Source organism: Motacilla alba, chromosome 6 (genome assembly GCF_015832195.1).
Source record: "Motacilla alba alba isolate MOTALB_02 chromosome 6, Motacilla_alba_V1.0_pri, whole genome shotgun sequence".
Classification (NCBI taxonomy): domain Eukaryota; kingdom Metazoa; phylum Chordata; class Aves; order Passeriformes; family Motacillidae; genus Motacilla; species Motacilla alba.
The window spans coordinates 4,128,106-4,140,775 of record NC_052021.1 but is presented as its reverse complement, the minus strand read 5'-3'; the positions used below and the strand labels follow the sequence as shown (position 1 = coordinate 4,140,775).

The 12,670-nt window shown below is 48.4% G+C and overlaps 1 protein-coding gene across 4 annotated transcripts in view; it reads right to left on the bottom strand.

Moving 5' to 3' along the window:
- SGMS1 (sphingomyelin synthase 1) overlaps nt 1–12,670 on the bottom strand; it is a 93,008-nt gene that overhangs the window by 56,118 nt on the left and 24,220 nt on the right. For all 4 annotated transcript variants that reach the window (XM_038140219.1, XM_038140225.1, XM_038140220.1 and 1 more), the window contains exon 2: nt 10,871–10,986. The gene's annotated coding sequence lies outside the window, so the exon portion shown is untranslated. The remainder of the gene's footprint in view (nt 1–10,870; nt 10,987–12,670) is intronic.

Here is a 12,670-nt window from a genome sequence, read left to right as displayed (position 1 = left end):
TTTTTATCACCTGAATCACTCGCTATTCCTGCTTGCCTGTTTCCCATTACCTACCAGAAGTAGGAAATAATCTGGAAGCCAAGAAATCCCACATTTCATCTGCTGCTCCAGGTTGTAGCCCCTGTGTTACGCAGCTACACAACAGCTGGGTGTTATTTCTGACCTGCTTACAAAAGGAAGCTTCAGGTTTCTACAAAAGGTTTAACACAGACAGTGACACCTTTTACAACAAGGGGAATGCAGGTCCTGCACCTGGGCAGGACCAGCACAGGCTGGGGAGGAGCTGCTAGAGAAAAGCAATGGGAATATGGATGATTTAAACCTACAGGAACAGCACAAAGTTATGACAAAAATATTCCACATTATAGCATGAGAACAGCAGCTGGTTTTAAGGCTGTTTTACTGCACTTGTAGGATGAGATTTTTAATGCTGTTATATTCTGAAAACTGCTGTGTTTGTTCATTTGCCCCCATGGGCTGTCCTGGAAAATAAGGAAGTTATTTGCTCTGTGGAGAAGGATTTGGGGGACACTGAGCTGTCCCTGGGCCAGCAGAGTGTCCCGGGGGACACCGAGCTGTCCCTGGCCAGCAGAGTGTCCCGGGGGACACCGAGCTGTCCCTGGCCAGCAGAGTGTCCCGGGGGACACCGAGCTGTCCCTGGCCGGCAGAGTGTCCCGGGGGACACCGAGCTGTCCCTGGCCAGCAGAGTGTCCCGGGGCCAAGGAGGCCAATGGCAGCCTGGGGCAGCAGCAGAGCACTGGCAGCAGGGCAGGGAGGGATGGTGGCCCTGTGGGCAGCCCTGGAGGCTCCTCTGGAGTGCTGTGGCCAGCTCTGGATGCTGAGGCCAGCAGGGCCAGGAGCTGCTGGAGCTGAGCAAGGGCCTGGAGCAGCTGGGTGCCCAGGAAAGGCTGAGGGAGCTGGGGCTGCTCAGGCTGCAGAGGAGCCCCAGCTGAGAGGGGCCCTCAGGCCTGGGTGTCCCTGGGTGCAGGGAGGGGCAGAGCAGGGCCCAGGCTCTGCTCCGGGGCCCAGCAATGGCACCAGAGCCACGGGCAGGGCCTGAGCCCAGCAATTGCCCTGCCCAGGAGGCACAACTTCTTCCCTGGGCACTGCCCAGCCCTGAGCAGATTGCCCACAGAGCCTGGGGGCTCTCCTCCCTGGGGCTGTGGCAGAGCTGGGGGCACACAATGCTGTGCCCTGGGCTCTGGGATGGCCCTGCTGCAGCAGGGAGCTGCCACCAGCTGCCCACTGAGCTCCTGCAGCCTCACACACCCTGGGATTCCTCCCAGCACTGCTTTAATAACTGTTCCCTGAGCCAGGAGACACTCTTTTCAATGGCTTTTATCCAGCCTCCTTTGAACCTCTCACCTTCCAGTAACATCCTGGCCACCAGGAATACCACAGCAGAACTGCACACCACCAAAAGAAAAGCTTTCCCTTTTTTAAGCTCGTTGCTTCCTTGGGTTTTTTTTTGAGTGAGGAAGGCCTGGGTACAGTCATCTTCTTTGGAAGATGCAAAGCTCCCAATCTGCTTAACATTCCTCTCCTCGCTTCTTCCCCTCACAATCATTTCTGCTCCATGCTAAAGAGACAAAGTTTATTTATCTTCTTTTATAGAACAGCTGTTCCATGCCTTTGATCACCTTCATCATCCTTTGCTGAACCTTCTTCCTTTTGCAGATGGAGAATTCAGGATATGGAGAATCATGGAGAAAAAGGTCATTTTAAAAATGATTTTTACAATAGCTTGTTCTGTTATCCACTCCTTCCCTAATAATATTTATTCATTTACTACTTTTGATTTTGCAGTTATTTGCAGTGAGAAAACCTCCCAATTCATAAAAAAGCCTCCCAAGACCAGAACAAAACCCAAAACTAATAATGCTTTTGCTTTCTGCCAGTGTTGCAGAAAACAAGCATTAGGCTTCAGAGACAGAAAAAGAGCCTGCAAAATGCAGTAACCTCTCAATATCTTGAAACAGATGCTTCCAAAACTTTTCTTAAACCAGAGCAGCAGAGCAAGGAATTAACCACATCCCTGGCTGTGCATGTGTCTTCCTGCATTCGGCTGAAGATGGTTTTTGGTAAGAAAACATCAAATAAATACACATACCTAGGTCACCTATAATTATTATTTCCTCATGCAGCACCAGCAAAGTGACCCCTAAGGAGGTGCACAGAAAATGACCTGGATTTTTATTAGTATCCTATTGCTGCTCTCCAGCCTCACTGACCTTGTAGCACACACCTGATTCCTGCTCAACACACCTGGCTCTCCTCTTTTCTTGTGCACAGTCCCTACAGTTCAGTGTCATCAATATTCACAGTACACCCAGGGGCAGAGCTTCAAACTCCTGCTGGGACACAGATTTTTAAATGGTTTAATTTTTTCCCCCCTGTTTTGAGCATCTCAAACTCACAGGATGACAACACAGGATTGCTGTGAAGTGTCCATTTTCACCCCACCTCAAATTACCAGAGAGAAGCAGACCCTGGCTGAGTATCAGAATTCTCCAGATAAAACTTAACCAGTGCATCAACACGGAAACAATGAGTGGGTTTCTGTAAATAAGCAGAGAAGAGCTTCAGATTTAGCATGACTTTTACAAGGATGGTGCCTCTTGCACAAGCAAGAAGCAGAAGGACTCAAAACAAAACAAAAATCTGCTGACTGATTTATTAAGCTCACTTATCTAAGTTTTTAGAGTTGCTTTTTGCAAGGCTGTGGCGTAAAAATAAAGCTGCTGCTTGGGGCAATTTGTCAGGTACTTCCTACTGCATGGTTTTGGATGCTGTAACAGAAAGGAAGGACAGAACAGGGATTTCACTGAAATGACCATCCAGAACCCACCCTTGAGAAGAAAGAGAACAAACAGGTCCACAAAAAACAGACTTTCTTAGATATTCTGATGCCTCAGGTTTTAGCTTTTCTATATTTCAGATTCTGTGCTGCTTTAGTGTGTAGTTCTGAGCTTCACATTAAGGGATGGTGAGCTCTCTGCACAGAGCAGGGAGACAAAACAATTCCTTCTCTAGCTGGGGACCAAGGACAAATGATCCCAATCTCAGGCACAAGAGCACAAACAGCGTGGGCTGGAGAGAGAAAAACAAGCAGGATGGGACTGCATAACCTAAAGCTGTAACTGGACAATGAACTCCAAGATGCAAATGGAGCAGAACTTATCAAAGTGAGAGACCCCGTGACCAGTCATGCACTTTGTGACCATTTTGGTTCATCTTGGGTGCAGCCCTGGCTGGGCTCTTGTGCTGCCCAAGGTGGATCCATGGAGGCCTTTTCATAAATCCCTGCTTTATTCTTTAGCTCTGTTCTAGGTCAGCCTTCTGAAGGCATCAATTCCACATGGAATTTCAGCAGGAATTTCTGCATGGAAAGGGTGCTCAGGCCTTGGCAGGGGCTGCCCAGGGAGCTTTGCAGTGCCCATGCCTGGAGGTGTCCCAGGAAGGGCTGGAGGTGGCCCTCAGTGCTCTGGGCTGGGGACAAGGTGGGCACTGGGCACAGCCTGGACTGGATGATCCCAGAGATCTTTCCAACCCTAATGATTTTATGAGTCTATGAATTTCAGGTTTCGAAAGAGTTCTCCCTTGTAAAATTCAAACCACGTATCTGTGGGCTGTGAAACACCTTTCCTCTGCTGGGGGCCACTCTTCAGGCAGTCAGGTTGTTGGGTGCTCTGTCCCATTCTTTTTCCAGGATGCCACCTTTCTCCAGACCATCTTTCCATTCCATTTTCCCTCTGTACAGGGACACCTTCCTGCCCTGCCCACGTCCTCAGGGGTTCTGAGCACAGAACTCATGTGCTGGCTTTGAGCAATCCTCAGAAAGCACCAACACAACCTTGTGCTAAGTATAACCGGAGTGTAAGAAAAATCATTTAGAGAAACAGCAGCTACAAGAGAGCTCCTTGCTTTATCTCCTCTGTAAACAGCTTTTAAACTGCCAGCTACAGCTTGGAGCTGGAGACAGAGGAGACATCCCTGCAGCTGCTGACAGGTAAGTTTATTGGAGCTTCAGCACAAGCATTTCAAGATGAAAGAGCACAACGAGGGTGCTGAAAGACAACTGACAGCTTGAGGAGTACGCACTGGTTTTCAAATTGTTTCTGTGATGCAGGGTAATGCTTGTGATCACAGCATTCACCGGGAATTAGATCATCCATTTAGCAGCAAGTTTGCCTGATCAACTGTCTGGGGACTTCAAACAGATCAGCAAAACTGCAGAGCTGGAGAAAGTGTCTTGGTATTCAGCTGCCTTCCCTGAGAAGCTCCACAGAGACCAAAACACAGGCGGGGAAATCGAAACAAAACCTGGAGAGCAACTTGGGGGCTGCCCCTGATTTTGGGAAGCAGCACCAGGGCAGGGCAGTCCTGCTGGCACAGAGAACCAGGACCCGGGGCAGGGGCAGACACAAGGAGCTGCCTCAGCTCATCTGGATCAGCACCAGCACCCACAAAACACCTGGAGCCACCCTGTTAACATATCCTAATCATGACACAGCCCTTGAGCAAAGCCTGTCCCTCACCTTTCTGCCTTTCTGGATGTGCCACACACAGCCCAGGGAGCTCCCCAGGCTGCAGCAGCTTTCCAAGAAACTCCCAGCAAAGCTTGGGGAATGGAGTGATGTGTCAGCATCTGGAGATGGCTGTGAGGATGCTCCACAATGCAGGGAAGGGCAGGGAGGAACCTGGAGATGGGAGCATTCTCAGGACAGGAGGATATTTCAACCTGCCTGGATGTAGCAGGGATGCACACATCATTTGAACAGCTGGGACAGTCACAGGACTCAGGTGACAGAGCAAACGGCCTGTGCTGGCACTACAAAATTCCTCAGTATGTTCATATCAAATATCTCACCCACCCTTTGCTGTGTATTTATCCCTGCACAGCACAATATGTGAGATGTAACTTTTTGTCTTCTTAAGTAGTACACAAAAATCTGTCAGAACAGCTGCTGACAGCCTTGCAACTGCTCCCTGGGAATGGGGACAGCAGAGGCAGGGCAGGGAAAAACCCTTCCATTTTCATGCCTCTTGCAAACACAGAGAGAAGCATTTAAGGAGTGAACTGAAACAAAGCATCTTGTGCAAGAATCCCGAAAACTGTATTATCTGCTAAACAATAAAACTGCAAGACCGTGGAGTCATTTTAAACAAGTGCATCTGTCACTAAGATAATGACCAAATGAGTCAGTGCTTATCCACTAAGAGATAGTTAAAAGAATCACAGAAAGGTTTGGCATGGAAAGGACCTTAAAGCTCATCTCATTCCACTCCCTGCTATGGGCAGGGACACTTTCCACTGTCCCAGGCTGATCCAAGCCTCATCCAGCCTGGCCTTGGGCACTGCCAGGGATCCAGGGGCAGCCACAGCTGCTCTGGGCACCCTGTGCCAGGGCCTGCCCACCCTCACAGGGAACAATTCCTGCCCAATATCCTATCCATCCCTGCACTCTGGCACTGGGAAGTCATTCCCCCTTGTCACTCCATCACTTCTAAAGGATCTCTCCATGTTTCTTGCATCTCTTTCAGGCCACAATTTGGTCACCCCAAAGCTTCTCCTCTCCAGGTGAACACTCCCAGCTGTGCCAGCCTTTCCTCCCAGCAGAGCTGCTCCATGCCTCTGCTTGTGCTGGTGCCTCCCCCGGGCTCTCTGCAGCAGCTCCAGGTCCCTCCTGTGCTGGGGCAGCTCTGCAGGTGGGCTCTCACCTGAGCACAGGGGCAGAGGGTTCAACTCAACACAGGAGCAGAGCCTGTTCCACCCATCCAAGGACTGAGGGAAAACAACTGATTAACACCCCAGCTTTCCCAAAAGGCACAAACCCAGGGCTGCTGCCCTCAGCCTGTGGCTCCTGGAGTGCAGAGCAAGAGGCACCTTAAATCTCTCAGCGTGGTTTGAATCCAGCTCTGCTGATTGCAAAGAAAGCAGAGAGCAAAACAAGATTAGAGCTCAGCGAGACAGCATGCCCCTCATGAATCCAAATAAACAAGACATTTTGAACTATTTCCAGCATGACTTCAGCACAAAATAACATTTGCACATCAGTGTAATAGCTGATGTTTTAACTGCTTGCTAAGGGAGCAGTCACGCACTGCAGCCCCGAGTTCAGTGGCTGCTCAGCCTTCAAAGGAAGCAAAAAGAGCTGTAAAAGAGCGGCGCTGCACTTGAAAGCCTTTCAGAAAGCACTAAATGTATTTGTGTTCACTCTTGAACCCAAGGAGAACACGGCCTGCCCGTCCCCACATGCCTTGGGTGGATGATGAGACACTTGAAAGGAGCTGGGATGGCAGCAGCCATCAAATCCCAGCTGAAACCTCGTGGGTTCCAGAGTCAGGGAGGAAAGGGAGCCAAAGCCAAGGGGCACGAGTCCAGAGGATGAAACACAGGAGGGAAAACCCATTTTCCCTTTGAACCTGTGCAAGGACTGGTGACACACCCTCACAGGAAATCCTATTACTGGGGGCCCTAAGCCATGAATCAATCCCAGAGTCATTGAGAGCTAGCCCCAGGACAAAGGAACAGTCAGATGCTAATTCAGGCCACAAAGCTGGAAAGGGAACGTTCCCTCTTTGGATTAAGGATTAATCATCAGCAAGTACAACCTATTTTCATTAACTGCAGCCACTTCCTGCTAGCACATCCTTTCCATTTTCCTGGAAACACGGGAGCAGCTACATGTCCGAAGGCAAATAAATTAGGAGACAAGAAGGAAATTATCCACAGCACCCAGAACAAGCCAAGCCACTGAATAAAGCAGCTAAAACATCTACCAAAACCCAACTTGATTGATCCAACAAATTGAACACAAGCTATATAAAATCTCTGCTCCAAAATTCCATTAAACCTTTAATTTTGCAAGTGCCAAAGATGTAATTGCCTGGAGAGGCTGTGGATGTCCTCTGCCTGGAAGTGTCCAAGGCCAGGTTGGATGGGGCCCGGAGCAACCTGGGATGGTGGAAGCTGTCCCTGTTTGTACCAAAACCACCTAGGCACATCCTGCAGCATCCTCTGAACATCCCCACTTCTCTGGGATAGTCTTGATGAATGCATCTCAAGCTGTGTCAGGGAAAATACAGGTTGGATATTGGGAAAAAGTTTTTCACAGAAAGAGTGATAAAATATGGGAATGGCCTGCCTGGGGAGGTGGTGGAGTCACCATCCCTGGACGTGTTCAAAAAAAGGCTGGATGTGGCACCATGGTTTAGTTAAGGTGTTTAGGGCATGGGTTGGATTTGATGATCTTGAAGGTCTCTTCCAACCCAGTGATTCTGTGAAAAGTTGGGAGGAATCATCAAACCATTTAGGTTGGGAAAGACCTCCAAGAGCACCGAGTCCAACCTCCTCAGTCAGCAGCAGCTTCAAGCTCAGGCTTGCAGCAAAATAAACCAAAAGCGTCCCTTCAAAAGCCAATGTCACAATCAAAGTGTGGCCTACAGAGGACACAGAAAAACTCCACATGATTCATAAAATTCCCGCCAAGGTGCTTTTATGTGCACAGGACAACACCCAGGAAACAGCCACCACTTCTAACAAAGCTTATTTGAAATTCACAGGGTGGTTGAGTTTTTGTGGTTGATGGATTTTTGAGTTCCTGGGAATTTTTTTGATGGTGATGTTTTGTTCATTTTCTATTTAAACATCTGCTCTAGCCACCTGTTGTCCATTTAACTGGAAGATCTCACCACTGAGTGCTCTGCACTGGAATTTGCTGTTAACCATTCCAAGCCCTTGCTGTATTCACACACAATTCTATTCCTGAGCAAACAACTTAAGCAGGAATATTTTCAAAAGACTGCACGTATGCTCTCTTCCCATGGAGCTAAATTTGGTAGGAATGAGCATACCTGGCTGTAACAAGCTGAAACAAAAATCACTGAGACACAGAAACTGAGTTCCAGGCACAAACCCCTGCTTCCCACTGCTCTAAATAGTCCCTGTTACACTGTGATTACACAGAAATCAGGGTTTGCTTTGCTCTCTGAGCCCAGGGTTTCTCCTTCATAGCCACTGAAATTCAAGTTTAAAACAGAATTCAGCAAGCAGCTCTGTCAAGCACATTCCGTGCCAAGCTGGAGGATGAGTGTATTTATATAACAAAAGGCTTCCTGGATTATTTTAAGGCTCAACTTCTGCAAAGCGAACAATTGATGAAAGGGATGTTTTTCCTTTGTTTAAAAAAATAATACTCGTACCAAGAAGAAAAAAAAAAAGCCATTGAAGAGACAGCAGTGCCTTGATATTCCACTGTGAGATCCCTGGATGACAGCAGAGTCATCCACATGCTCTGTGACCCCACGAGTAAAGAACCTGTGCTGTCACAGACTGAGATAAATACAGCAAAAAGCAGAGGTCACAGACACCAGGGCAGCTGCAAGCGAATATCCGCAAATAAATGATGAGCTGTGCCACAGAATCACTGAATTATTTTAGGTTGGAAAATCCCTGCCAGCCCATGGAACCCACCCTGTGCCCAGTGCCCACCTTGTCCCCAGCCCAGAGCACTGAAGGCCACCTCCAGCCCTTCCCGGGACACCTCCAGGGATGGGCACTGCAAAGCTCCCTGGGCAGCCCCTACCAAGGCCAGGAACTGAATTCCAGAATGGAATGATAGCTCTGGGATTGTGGGTGTGGAGTTTGGATAGAAGTGTGCAATATCACACGGTGGGAAACTTGGAGTCTAAGGTTTTAGTCTATAGTAATATATATAAACTAGATGGAGGTTTCAGGGCAGAGGCTGGTCCTTCTTCTTTACCTTCTTCTCCGTGGGTTTGGGTGGTTTTGTGTAATTGGATAAAAAGTCCACATTGCGGGCCATGGGTGGTTGGTTATTGGGTTAAAAGTAAAAATAATTCAGGTGTCATTTCTTAATTGGACAGTTTATCCTTAAAAGGCCTTATAGAGAGAGAGATGGAGCTCCATTTTAAGTCTGTTAGAGTGAAGTGCTGTATAACTCACAGTTTGTGAGATTGTAATGTAGATAAAAACTAATTTACCCTTTCCATGCAGAAATTCCTGCTGCTGGCCAAGCTGAGCCTGCCCTGGCCCAGCTTCAGGCCCTTTCCCCTTGTCCTGTCCCTGTTCCCTGGCAGCACAGCCCGACCCCCCCTGGCTGTCCCCTCCTGGCAGGGAGTTGTGCAGAGCCACAAGGTCCCCCCTGAGCCTCCTTTTCTCCAGGCTGAGCCCCTTTCCCAGCTCCCTCAGCCCCTCCTGGGGCTCCAGCCCCTTCCCCAGCTCCGTTCCCTTCCTTGGACACGCTCCAGCCCCTCCATGTCCTTCCTGGATTGGGGACCCAGAGCTGGACACAGCCCTGGAGGTCCCTCAGCAGGGCCAGCCCAGGGGACAGTCACTGCTCTGGGCAAAGGAACAACCCAACAACACAGACCCAGCCACACCTGGTTGGAATCTTTTCCCCTCAGCACAGAGCAGGGCAGCCTCCTCTGCACCTCTTGATGTTCAACCCCGATTAAAGCTGCATTAAACTTTAAGTAATAGATGCCTGCATTATTCATCACGGCTGGGTATTGGATGCAGAGCAAACAGAAGCTGAATCAATGCAGTGACAGGAGCTTCAGGTGTCTGCTCAAAGTGTCTCCTGCTCCCAGCATTGATGTACTTGAAGAAGGGTGGGGAAAGTAGGAATTTTTCACGGGTGCTGTAAACAAGCCTTGGTATTGCAGTTTGTCCAGAACAGTGACACAGAGTCAGCTTTCAGAGAGCAACAACTGCAAAAATCTGCTCATCATTCACCTGACCTGTGACACACAAAAATATAATTTCCCTCTATTTCAGCAGCCTAGGCGTTCAGTCACAACATTTTTTCTCAGGATTTCTGGTAGCATTTATTACAGATTCTGTGGAAAAGCCACTGAACATGTTAATTACACAGCCTTTGAGATCCAGAGGGATGCAGTATTGGGACAGCCACAGGAGAGAAGGGCTAAACCCAAATTTTCCAAAGACAAATGTGCTCAGGGCACCTGCAAGGAGAATTCAGCTGGATTAGGAAGAATCACAACTGAAAGGTGCTTTTCTGCTCTGTCTCCCACCACAGCCCCTCACAATCAGCCAGCTAAGGCTCACTAATATTCCAGAACATTTTCAGGAAAAAGGCAAAAGTTTTCCCAACTGGGAATGGGAGGCATGAGAGACTTGGTTCACTCAAGGTGCTGGACACTGGGGCTGCACACAAACAAATAACAGCTTTTAGAACACTCATTCTCAGGATCTTTACACCCAACACTCCACTTTTATTTTCTGATTCTCACTACACCTCCCCTCTACCTCTTCAATCAGTCACTGAGCTTTCCAGCACGGATCAAACCCAACAAAACCCTGACAAATCTTAAGAGATGCCTTTCAGCAAATCCTCACACAGCTTCAAAGGATTAGTGAAAGACAAAAACACAGCTACAAGCAGCAATAAAGGGCATACACCCTGTTTATTCTCTCTTTGCAGCTCATTTATCCATGCCAAAGCCAGAGCTGGGAACAGAACACAGGTATTCCAGCCCTCATTCTGGCTGTCTACACAACATATCACTCCAGTTTCCACAGCCAGAAGGGCAAAGATTTCCTTACAAGCAGAGTTTTGGCAGCATTTATCCACAATCTACATCTTCAAGTTCTGCTCTTAGTCATCCTTCCCTGGAAGCAGGTAGAAGGAACTGATCTAAGGGATCTTTCAGCTCCTTTCCCTAAGATTTTACAATTTAATACTGGAGTTAGACAGTTTGTGAAATATCCAAAATGTCCATAACAAGAACTTGCCCCAACTCAGGTCACAGTAAACAAGGTGCTGAATGAACCCATCGCTCCAAAACACACTTGAAAATGTAAATGCAAGATGCTCTGACCTACCTGAAAGTGCTTTTCTAGCCCGAGCACTCGACGCATCAGGTTAGAAACACATTTTGAACAGGAGAGTGGAAGCTCAGACCTGCTGCTGGCAGCTTCTCACGTAGTCATGAGAGTCACTGTTACCAAAACAGCAAACAAATAAAAATAAGGACATTGAAGCGGTGGAGCTAACAGCAAGCCTTCATTAAAGCATCAGGAGGTGTTTTAGTGTGAAGATGACCTCAAGGTGTAACATGAGTGTTGGATATACAGGGAAGGCCATGCTAACATAGAATCATGGTATGGGTTGGGAAAGACCTCAAAGCTCATCTTGTTCCACCCCTGCCATGGCAGGGACACCTTCCACTGTCCCAGGTGACTCCAAACTCCATCCAGCCTGGCCTTGGGCACTGCCAGGGATTGAGCAGCTGCATTTGAAAAATAGTATTTCCCACAGGACTCAGAAAGAGAGAATATCCCTGTGCCCAGACAGGCCTAGATGAGGTTTGGAGGGTATCACTGAAGGGGTATTGGGGACAGCCAAAAGTGATACCGAGACTCCATCCTCAGAGGGCATGAAAAGACACTTTATTATTAGAAATCTACAGTTCTTGTAGAAACAATGGTGGACCTAGGACCTGACAGGCCTTTAGGAATCTTCTCTCACGCTGTTGGTGAACTATGAATAGCACACTCTGGAGAACCATATCTATAAACAATGGTTATAGAAAGAGAGATAATAATTGTTTGAATTCTTTCCTCTACGTTTCCCACAGCTTCTACGCAGCTTCCCAGGATGTTCCTGGCAGAACCATGTCTCTCTCTGTTCAGAGGACATGAAATTACTACAGGAGGAGACCACCACCCTCAAACAACAATGGCGTTTCCCACTGCCACAAACAGGCTGCTGACCACCCTGCTACACCCAGAGCACCTTTTCTTAACTACAAAAGCAATCCAGAGAACTCACGGGATACACACTGCCACGTGGAGCCCCAAGTAAAGAAATTACCCTCAGTGTTTGCTCTGAAGGGAGCTGCTGAAGTGACCCTGGCTCTGAACTCTGCAGAGTTCAGAGGGAGAGCAAAGGAGGAAGGCTGGAAGGCTTTCCTGATAGTCTCCAAGATAACCAGGATCATTTAGGAGAGAGAGGAAGAAGCAAAGAGAAGCACACCCAAAATGCTCGTGGCCAAAATCCTCAGGTGGCAGCACCCAGGGACCAGGCTTCTCCCCACCCCTGTGCCCAGCTCTGCCAGCAGCAGCACACAAACCACTCATCCTGCCCTGGGAAGCAAAGCCACTCTTCATCCCATCCCTCCAGCCCCCAAGGGAGGCAAAACCAGGGTGGAGATTCAGAATAGAACTAGCCCTGTGCTGCACAGGGCTCTTCCAATTCAGCTTTCATTCTTAGATAAAGGAAAAGCAAAAGCAGAGGTCTCCCTGCTCCATTCACATTAGCTAGAAAACTGCAATTCATACATTTCCACTTAAATACAAATTGGGGAGGAAGGGGGATAAATAAATCCTATTCTGCTTGTTGAAGCAGCACCAAACCCAAGGAGCTGTCTGCCAGGAAACAAGCAGATGGAAGCCTGGTAATTCTGATTTCTTGAGACTCCTTTTTAGCTACATTTAGGATTGCTTGAAAATTTGCTTTAGAGTTTTTACACTGCCTCACCTTCAGTGAGTGCTGCAGGGAGGGGGACACCAGGAACCTCCACCTGCAGGCCAGAAGATTCTTCTGTGCCACAGGCTGGAAGAGGCTCTGTCCAGATGGACAAACAGAGCCATGGAAAAGCCAGGGAAAGCCTTGCCAGCCTC